Here is a 7,786-nt window from a genome sequence, read left to right on the forward strand (position 1 = left end):
GAATTGACGTCCACTGTTTGTCCTGAAGCAAGGTTAATTCATGTTGAGGTTAGGGTGACACCTGAGCATCAGGCTTTTTGAAAGCTCCCAGGTGATTCCAATGGGCAACCAGAGTGCTAAGCTACTGCCCAACACTGGCAGAGACCAGCATGTTCAGATATGGGCTCTGAATGCTCCCTTCCCAAATGGGAGGCACAGGGGCAAGGTGGGTGGGGGAATGGCGAAGTCAACTGAGAATTGATGGAATCCAATATTCATTGCAGCGTTCTGAATGGCAACTTTCCCAGCAGATGCATTACCAGTCATGTCTCAGCCATAAAACATAGAGCTCTCATTTCCTCAGCGGCCTTATATACTCTGAGTGCTTTTCAGCATTATTAACCTCCATGATCAAAATAGATAGGGAGGCTGAAAGCCAGGGAAAACCTCTTTACATCTTCAGAATTGCAAAGCCATACAGTGAGAAAGAAGTCAGCCTATGTGCAAGCATTCTTGCTTGAGTCAGACAAACACAGAGCTTGGACAAATTCGCTTTGTGGACATAATTGATTCAGGAGGGCCATAGATTTAGAGAAATAAATGCATCGTAATCAGACTCATTGCCATTTGTATAACAGCAAGCCTTGTTTGAACAGTGTTTCATACAAACAAGGCTGTTTCAGCTTCTCTTAGGCACATTCCTATACAAACACTAGGATATGTAGAGCTAAACATCACTCATTTATGACTGCCCAGCATCTAAACTCAACTCCTAGTTAGGTGAATCACAGAATTGGTAGGAGACAGCGTTCACTTCTTGTTGGGGAAGTTGGAGAAAGACAGATAGTCTCTCTCCTCCAAGGAGGCTAGAGTGTGGCCATGTGACTTGGCATAGCCAATTATTAGGTTGGTGCAAAAGTAATTGTGGTTTAAAAGGTTAAAAATAAATGCAAAAACCGCAATTACTTTTGCACCATCTAATATATGCTTCCACCCTAGGCTCCCATAGATCTTTAAAAGAAGAGTGTGGGACCTGTCAGAGACTTTTCATGGTAGCTGTGGTGGGTCAGATGATCCAGCAGCAGAGAAACAAGTGTCTAAGAGACACAATCCAGCAGCACGAAATGAATGGTTACTGCCTGGTGCAAGCAGCAGCAGAGAGTCACCAAGTAGCAAACAGAAGTGTTTCCAACAGGATCATCTCATGATAATGCCTCAACCATACCTTGCCTCTCTTGATTACTACCTGAACTTACTTGTTGTCCAAACTTCCTGGATTTTATGAGCTACCCAATTGCCTTCCAAGGAATTCCTCTTTTCTTTCATTGAGCCAGAACAGGCTTTGATTGTTTCCAACCAAGAACTCTATTAGTGCAGGGTAATATAAGGGGCTCTGATTACTGCTCCTTTATCCAGAAGTTACCCACACGGTCCTACACCCCACAGATGTATATAATATGACAATGTCTAAATACAAACCCTTCTCCAGTTCCTAAATCCTCAAATGGAAAATCCAACTCTGAGCAGATTTCCTTCTGTATTCTTGTCCACCATTGTGAGAATTTTGAAAGCAGTACACATGAGTGGTGAGTCACTTGAGTTATGATTTAAGGAGTAAGAGTTAATTTCCTAGTCTAAAGAATGGGAAAAACACAGTATATGGCCTCACTTAGAGGTCATAAGAGGGGCTAAGTTAAGTCGCATGAAGCAAGCTGTTGAAGCACCAAAATTTAGTCTTTCGTTTTTGGCTTATCGATAACCCTAAACCTTATATCTGTCCTGTTTGGTCTTCAGATACAGTACTCAAATGTACCACATCCAAAATTATCTCTAAACATTTTTGTCTGACATCTTTTCTGCGGGTGGGGAGATAAAATGTTTTGATCTAAAGGATCTTTTCTTGGTAACTGAACTGAAGATGGGATAGGAAAAGAAATCCAACCCTCATTCTTCAGCCTTCTGCTGTACTATAAGTGTGTCAAGCTGCATTTCAGATTAGGAGTCCATGGAAAAGGTTATCACATATCAGCCAAGGTGCTAATGTAAATGTCTCCAAAAGAGTCAAATAGAGAGGAAACAATATCACCCCAAACCAGTAATTTTCAGACTAAAGACCATCTACTTTATGTCCACCGTCCCTGACGATCTTTCATTCCTGAAGTACTTACTGTCTCTACTCATTATCCACATGTAACACACGGCTCCTGATTTAAAAGGAAATGTGGACAGTTGAAAAAATGTGCTGTCTGGAGAGAAACAGACATAGGTTTAAATACTGCTTCTACTACTATGAGCTCTGTGGCCTTGAGCAGATTTCTTAACCTCTCCAAGTTTTCATTTTTTCTTCTGTAAAATGTATATATATATATATATAATTATATACAATACCTAGCACAGTGCTTGGCTATAGTTAGTATAAAGGTTGACCTCATCCAGATAGGAGGTTTGAGGAATATCAAATGTGTTCATTTATACAAGACACATTTATTGTCTATCCATCATATATATGTGGACACACACACACACACACACACACAAACACACACACACACACAGATAAATAAAATCCAGAATCTGACCTCAGGGAGCAATTGATGATTAAAACATTTCTCGAGTTTATAATCATCAGAAACATATCTGATACAACACCCACTTTTCCCTGTCTTCTCAGAAAAAAAGTTCTTCTCCCCCCAAAAAAACAACATTCAAATTCCTCTCCTAAAAATCCAAGAGTGGCTGTTTTTCTAATTGCTCTACAAGATTCAGCCCAATAATCCCCTTCTCTATAATGCCTCTCCTTAGATAGCCCCTCCCCACCCCCAGGCAGTTGTATGTTAATAAATGTTTAGTAACTATTTCTCTCTGTGCAGGGAAAGCCCTAATTTTCAGTGTCTGCCAATTATGTAGTGTAAATTCTCCCATCATGGCTGATTTTAAAATACCAGTGTGATATCACTAAACACATAGCTGGGGAGAGGTATATATAGTCAGCTCTCATGAGTTGATGCAAGCTGGCTGCTACGTACCACTGTGCTTCTCTGCAAAAAAATCAACCATTCTTTTATTTTTATCCTACTACACTTGGCACTGTTCTGTCTAATATAGTCATTTGTTGTATGTCTGTTCCACCTGTCTCCAATAAACTGCAAGCTCCTTGATGGCAGGAACGTTACCAATATTTTGTTATCGCTCCAGCATTTGGCACACTCCGTGGCCCAGAGTAGGTCCTCAGTGAATGCCTTTTGAATGAGTGACGTCACAGGAAGCTTTCCATCTTCTTTGGCACTCCTATCCCCTTAGATAATGAACTGGTCGTATTAAGTTCATGAGGTTTGTCCTCAGTTTCCCAAACTCCTCTGTAGGTTCTCAGTATTCTTTCTATCTCTTCCCCTTTCCCACATGAAGTACAACTAAAACAGTTTCTGGTAGCAGTCATTTACACCTCAGACTGAATTACAGTAACTGCCTTGTTTCCACAAGCATTGCCATACCTTACCTCTCTCTGGGCAATGAGTCATTGTCCTTAATTAAGATGGTTTCAATGGCAGCAGGCATGAGTAAAAATTTTATTTTGTATGTGGATAGAAACAGCCTTATAGAAGTTTCTCTCATGGAAATGGTATTTAAGTATTTGCAAATATTCTCAGGGTCTCAAAAGCTTATGACATTTCAAAATCCATAGTATTTTCACCTCAACTAAAGCAAGCCGACCATTCACTAAATTCATCTGTCCATCCTAAAACACACAAGTCCAGTAAGGCATCAATTCAACTTACTCCCTTTTTTAAAGGTTTGGTATCTACCAACCACTCAGGGGTCCGAAACTCTTGCTTTACCCATCTCACCCTAAAAACAAAACTGTCCTTAAGCATGTTTCATTTCATATAAGAGCTATGTCCGTGACAAATGATATAAAAACAAAATCAGATATTAAGATTGTTAAGTTAAGACAGATCATTTTTAAAGGAACGTTGGTATCATAATAATAATAATAATGATGATGATTAGCATTCAAACTGCTTACTATAGGCCAGTCACTAAACAAACTGCTTTATGTAAGTCTACTTTACAACCGTCGAGCAACAAAACCATTGATGGTGTAAACAATTGCTACTTAAATTCCTCGGTAACACTGAGATTGTTTTATTTTGGATTTTCCTAAAGCAATGTTCTCATTTCAGAACTCTGACGCAGGTGGACCGAAAGCACACAAGACTTTGTGTATTTATGGAGGATACACTGTGTACTCCACTCTTCAACTAGCAAGAGCCAGGCCAAGCCCTAGGAAACATTAATTTAAGGCATGACATGAAATAATATCCACACAAATGGATTATCTCATATTCAATCACATTTGTTTCAGTATTTATTTAATTAAAAACACAACTATATTTATAATGGCAGCCTATGCCTTCCAAGATCCATCGCCTTATTTCCTTCTGGAAGCACTCACTGAAGAAGAACTTTAAGTACTTCTCTTCATAGCCAAATATATCCTATTTTCATTAGAGGTACCCAAGCACATAGAAATTCAGCATAGCCTTATTGATAATTGGACCTGATTAACCACAAACTGAAATAGAAGGCGGATTGAATGCTTTTATTAATTAGCGTAGTCAAGTCAAGGAAAACAGCTTACATGAGGGATAGCTTGTATAAAAATAATTGACTCATTAATCTTAACCATATGAACATGTTCGCATTAGCAAGGTCAGTCGCTAGAAAGGATTCAAACCGGAATAGCACGTTCACACAAGTATGATTTTGTTGTTATTTCATTTGGACTAGCGTGGAATTCCTTCGAACAGTGAAGGTTTTCAGAAGGACATAATCACAGAAAAGGCAAAAGTTTCATAATGGCAATCCTTGCTTCTCTTTTTCAAGTTGTCAGGGCATTGTGGGGAGAACCCACATTCCAATTTTTACTCCAATGCTAAGGTAGAATTTGCACCCCAAAAACAATTCCATGGGCACATGCCTCCTCTTGCTGTGATACTGTAGATATAACTACCAGGCTCACCTCAACAGCAATAGAAGTGTGCATGCCAGAGGCTGTGAGCCAGACAAATATTGCATTCTGGGGACTACAACTGGTTGGGGAGGGGATTTGGGTACAGGAGCACTTAAGCCTGGAAAGCAGTCATTTAAAATAATAACCAAAGGAAGTACTTCTTCACACAGCAGGTGGTAAACATGTGGAACTTGTTACTCCCCAAGAGGTGAACAAGCCAAGAAATGTAAAGAAGTTCAAGAAGTATTTGGAAAAATTGCAGATGCCCCATCTCTTACCGGTTGTCAAGGAGAAGTTTGAGGGGTTTGGATGCATTCCCAACTTTTGATGTTGCAGAGGCAGCTGCCACACTCCTTTACAAAACATCCCTGGATCCAGCCTATTCAAAAGAAATATTTGGTGGAATGAACCATTAGATTGACCCAATATGGCATATCTTTTGCTCTTATATTCTTAATGGTAGCCTTCAGATGAGCCCTTAACAGAAGTACGAAAAAATGTGGGCTCTTGTGCTGGCCTGGCTTCTTAAAAGCTCTGTGACTCTGGACAAGTCTTAAAACTTCCATGAACTCATCTGTGAAATGAGCTTGATTATCTCTCTCCTCCTTTATACCATCGTAGTGTTATGAGAATCAAGTGTGATGATGCTTTCTAAACTGTAAAGTGCTGTGAGAATGGGAGAGTAGCATTTTTCATAATCCAAATTGTGGGGACAGAGTCCCAGAGTGCAGTTTCCAGGCTCTCAGCCTCACGTGGAAAGGTGCTGGCTCAGGTAGTAAATGACCATTAACTGTGATTGGATGGCCATCAGCTGTAACCAGTGAGCCATTGACCACTAATATAAATTCTGTGGCTACGCTAGCAGGAAAATAGGGGCTAGCAGGAAAATGGGGGCTAGCAAGAAGATGGTGGCAAGTGTGGATTGCAGTTAGGACGGTGGGTTGCGGACAGTGTGGCTCCTGCTTCCTGTTTCTCCAACCCAGCCACCAGCAAGACTATAGTGGTATGACTCCCCTACCTATGGCTCTGTGGGTGTTCCTTTTTGGCCTCACTATGTCCTGTGTTCTTATGTGGGGAGCAGGACCAGAGACCCCCCATGACACCCTGCATGACACAAATATTGCTGGATGCTTCACGGGCAATTCCTAGAAGTGCCACGTCCAAAAGAAACAAAAATCAATTCTGAAACAGCTTAGACGATTATGAGACAACTAACGTCTAAAGGATTCTCTTTTCCGCTCACGGCCACACAGTCTATTTATCATCGCAGCTGCTACAAATTTTTTCCTCTCTGTCCCCATCAAGCTCCAGACTGCCTCTCCCTGTCCCTCTCCAAACTCTCTTCTCAAGCTCTATTTGAAAAACCAGTTTAGTTTCTCTTCCCATTACTCATTATCCCCATCAGCAAAACAAAGTCCAGGATCTGAAGAAATTAACAGAAGGGTGTCATACCTTAATTTTTTTTGCCCCTCATAATTATTTACACCTTAGAATGCAATGATATGGGGTATAATAAATTTTCACTGCTTCCTGTGAGAGGAGTGTCATAGGGGAGTAGGTTTAGAAGTGAAACATCTCAAATCAGCAAATGCTCTCTTAAGTACCTGTTGTTCTGTAGATACTGTGGCAGTGGCAAGGGTCAGGGAAACCCATGTCACCTTATAAAGGCTGCAGTCCCTGAGGATTATCAAAGCTGACACTCTTTGATGTCACTATCACATTTGTGACCCCACAATGACTTGCTTCTATGAAGTTGTTTATCCAGCAACTCTCTGACCTTCCTCTGATCACAGTATAATAAGTACACTAATTCAGTGGCTTTGGATTAAAAAGAATCAGTGCTTGAGTCTTATGCCCACCATTTAAAAGCTGTGAGGCCTCGGACAAGTCACTTATCCTCTGTGGGCTACTATTTCCTTATCTATAGATGGAGATTAAAAATATGCCTATATCCCATTAGGATTAAATGACATGAGGTACATAAAGCACATATATGCTAGTCCTGGCATAGAGTGAGAATGCAATAAATGACAACTGTGACTGTCACAGATCTTCTGAGGTTCCACATATATCTATACGGTGCCACAGAAGCTGGAAGCATGCTTGGTGGCATGAAAACACCAGCTGCTACGATTTGCACAATGCCATCCCCAGTGATGTAGGAGATGACTACCCAGGGAACAACCAAATAGTTGACTCATTCTCCTAGTGTTCCACCTCAGCTGGCTGTTCAAGATACTGGAAAACTGCTTCTGCTCCAGAGGAGACCATACCCTGGATCTTTCCCTGGAGTCACTGTGGCAGGTGGCGTTCGTCTTGTCTTCCACGTACTGTTGTTCTCTTCAAGGATCATTGCTTGTCTAAGCCACGTATTAATTTCTTAATATTCTGGAATGGTCTCCCTCTGAGTGTTACAGACTTCCATGTAAGCAGATCACTCTGGGCCTATTAAATACTGTATTTGCTTAACAGCCAGATAGTTGCTGTGTAAACATGCTGTGGAAAGGGATATTTTCAATGAGCTATATTAGAGGTCAGTGTATAGTCTCATTGCTTGGTGAAGAGACCATGACTCTCTCACCCACATCCCTCACATTCCAGGGAGAGTGGAAAGATGTCACCACAGATACCCACTAGGGAAACCTTTTACCCAAACCACATAACCCTTAGGTCTTCCAGATACTAAGTTTTTACCTTCATTATCTGAATAACTTGGGAATTAGCATTTACTATTCTCCAAGAAAAACATAATTATTCCCATTGAAACCAAAGACCATTTTTATTTCAGGAAAAAAT

The sequence above is a fragment of the Rhinolophus sinicus genome, linkage group LG04 (genome assembly GCF_036562045.2).
Source record: "Rhinolophus sinicus isolate RSC01 linkage group LG04, ASM3656204v1, whole genome shotgun sequence".
NCBI lineage: Eukaryota > Metazoa > Chordata > Mammalia > Chiroptera > Rhinolophidae > Rhinolophus > Rhinolophus sinicus.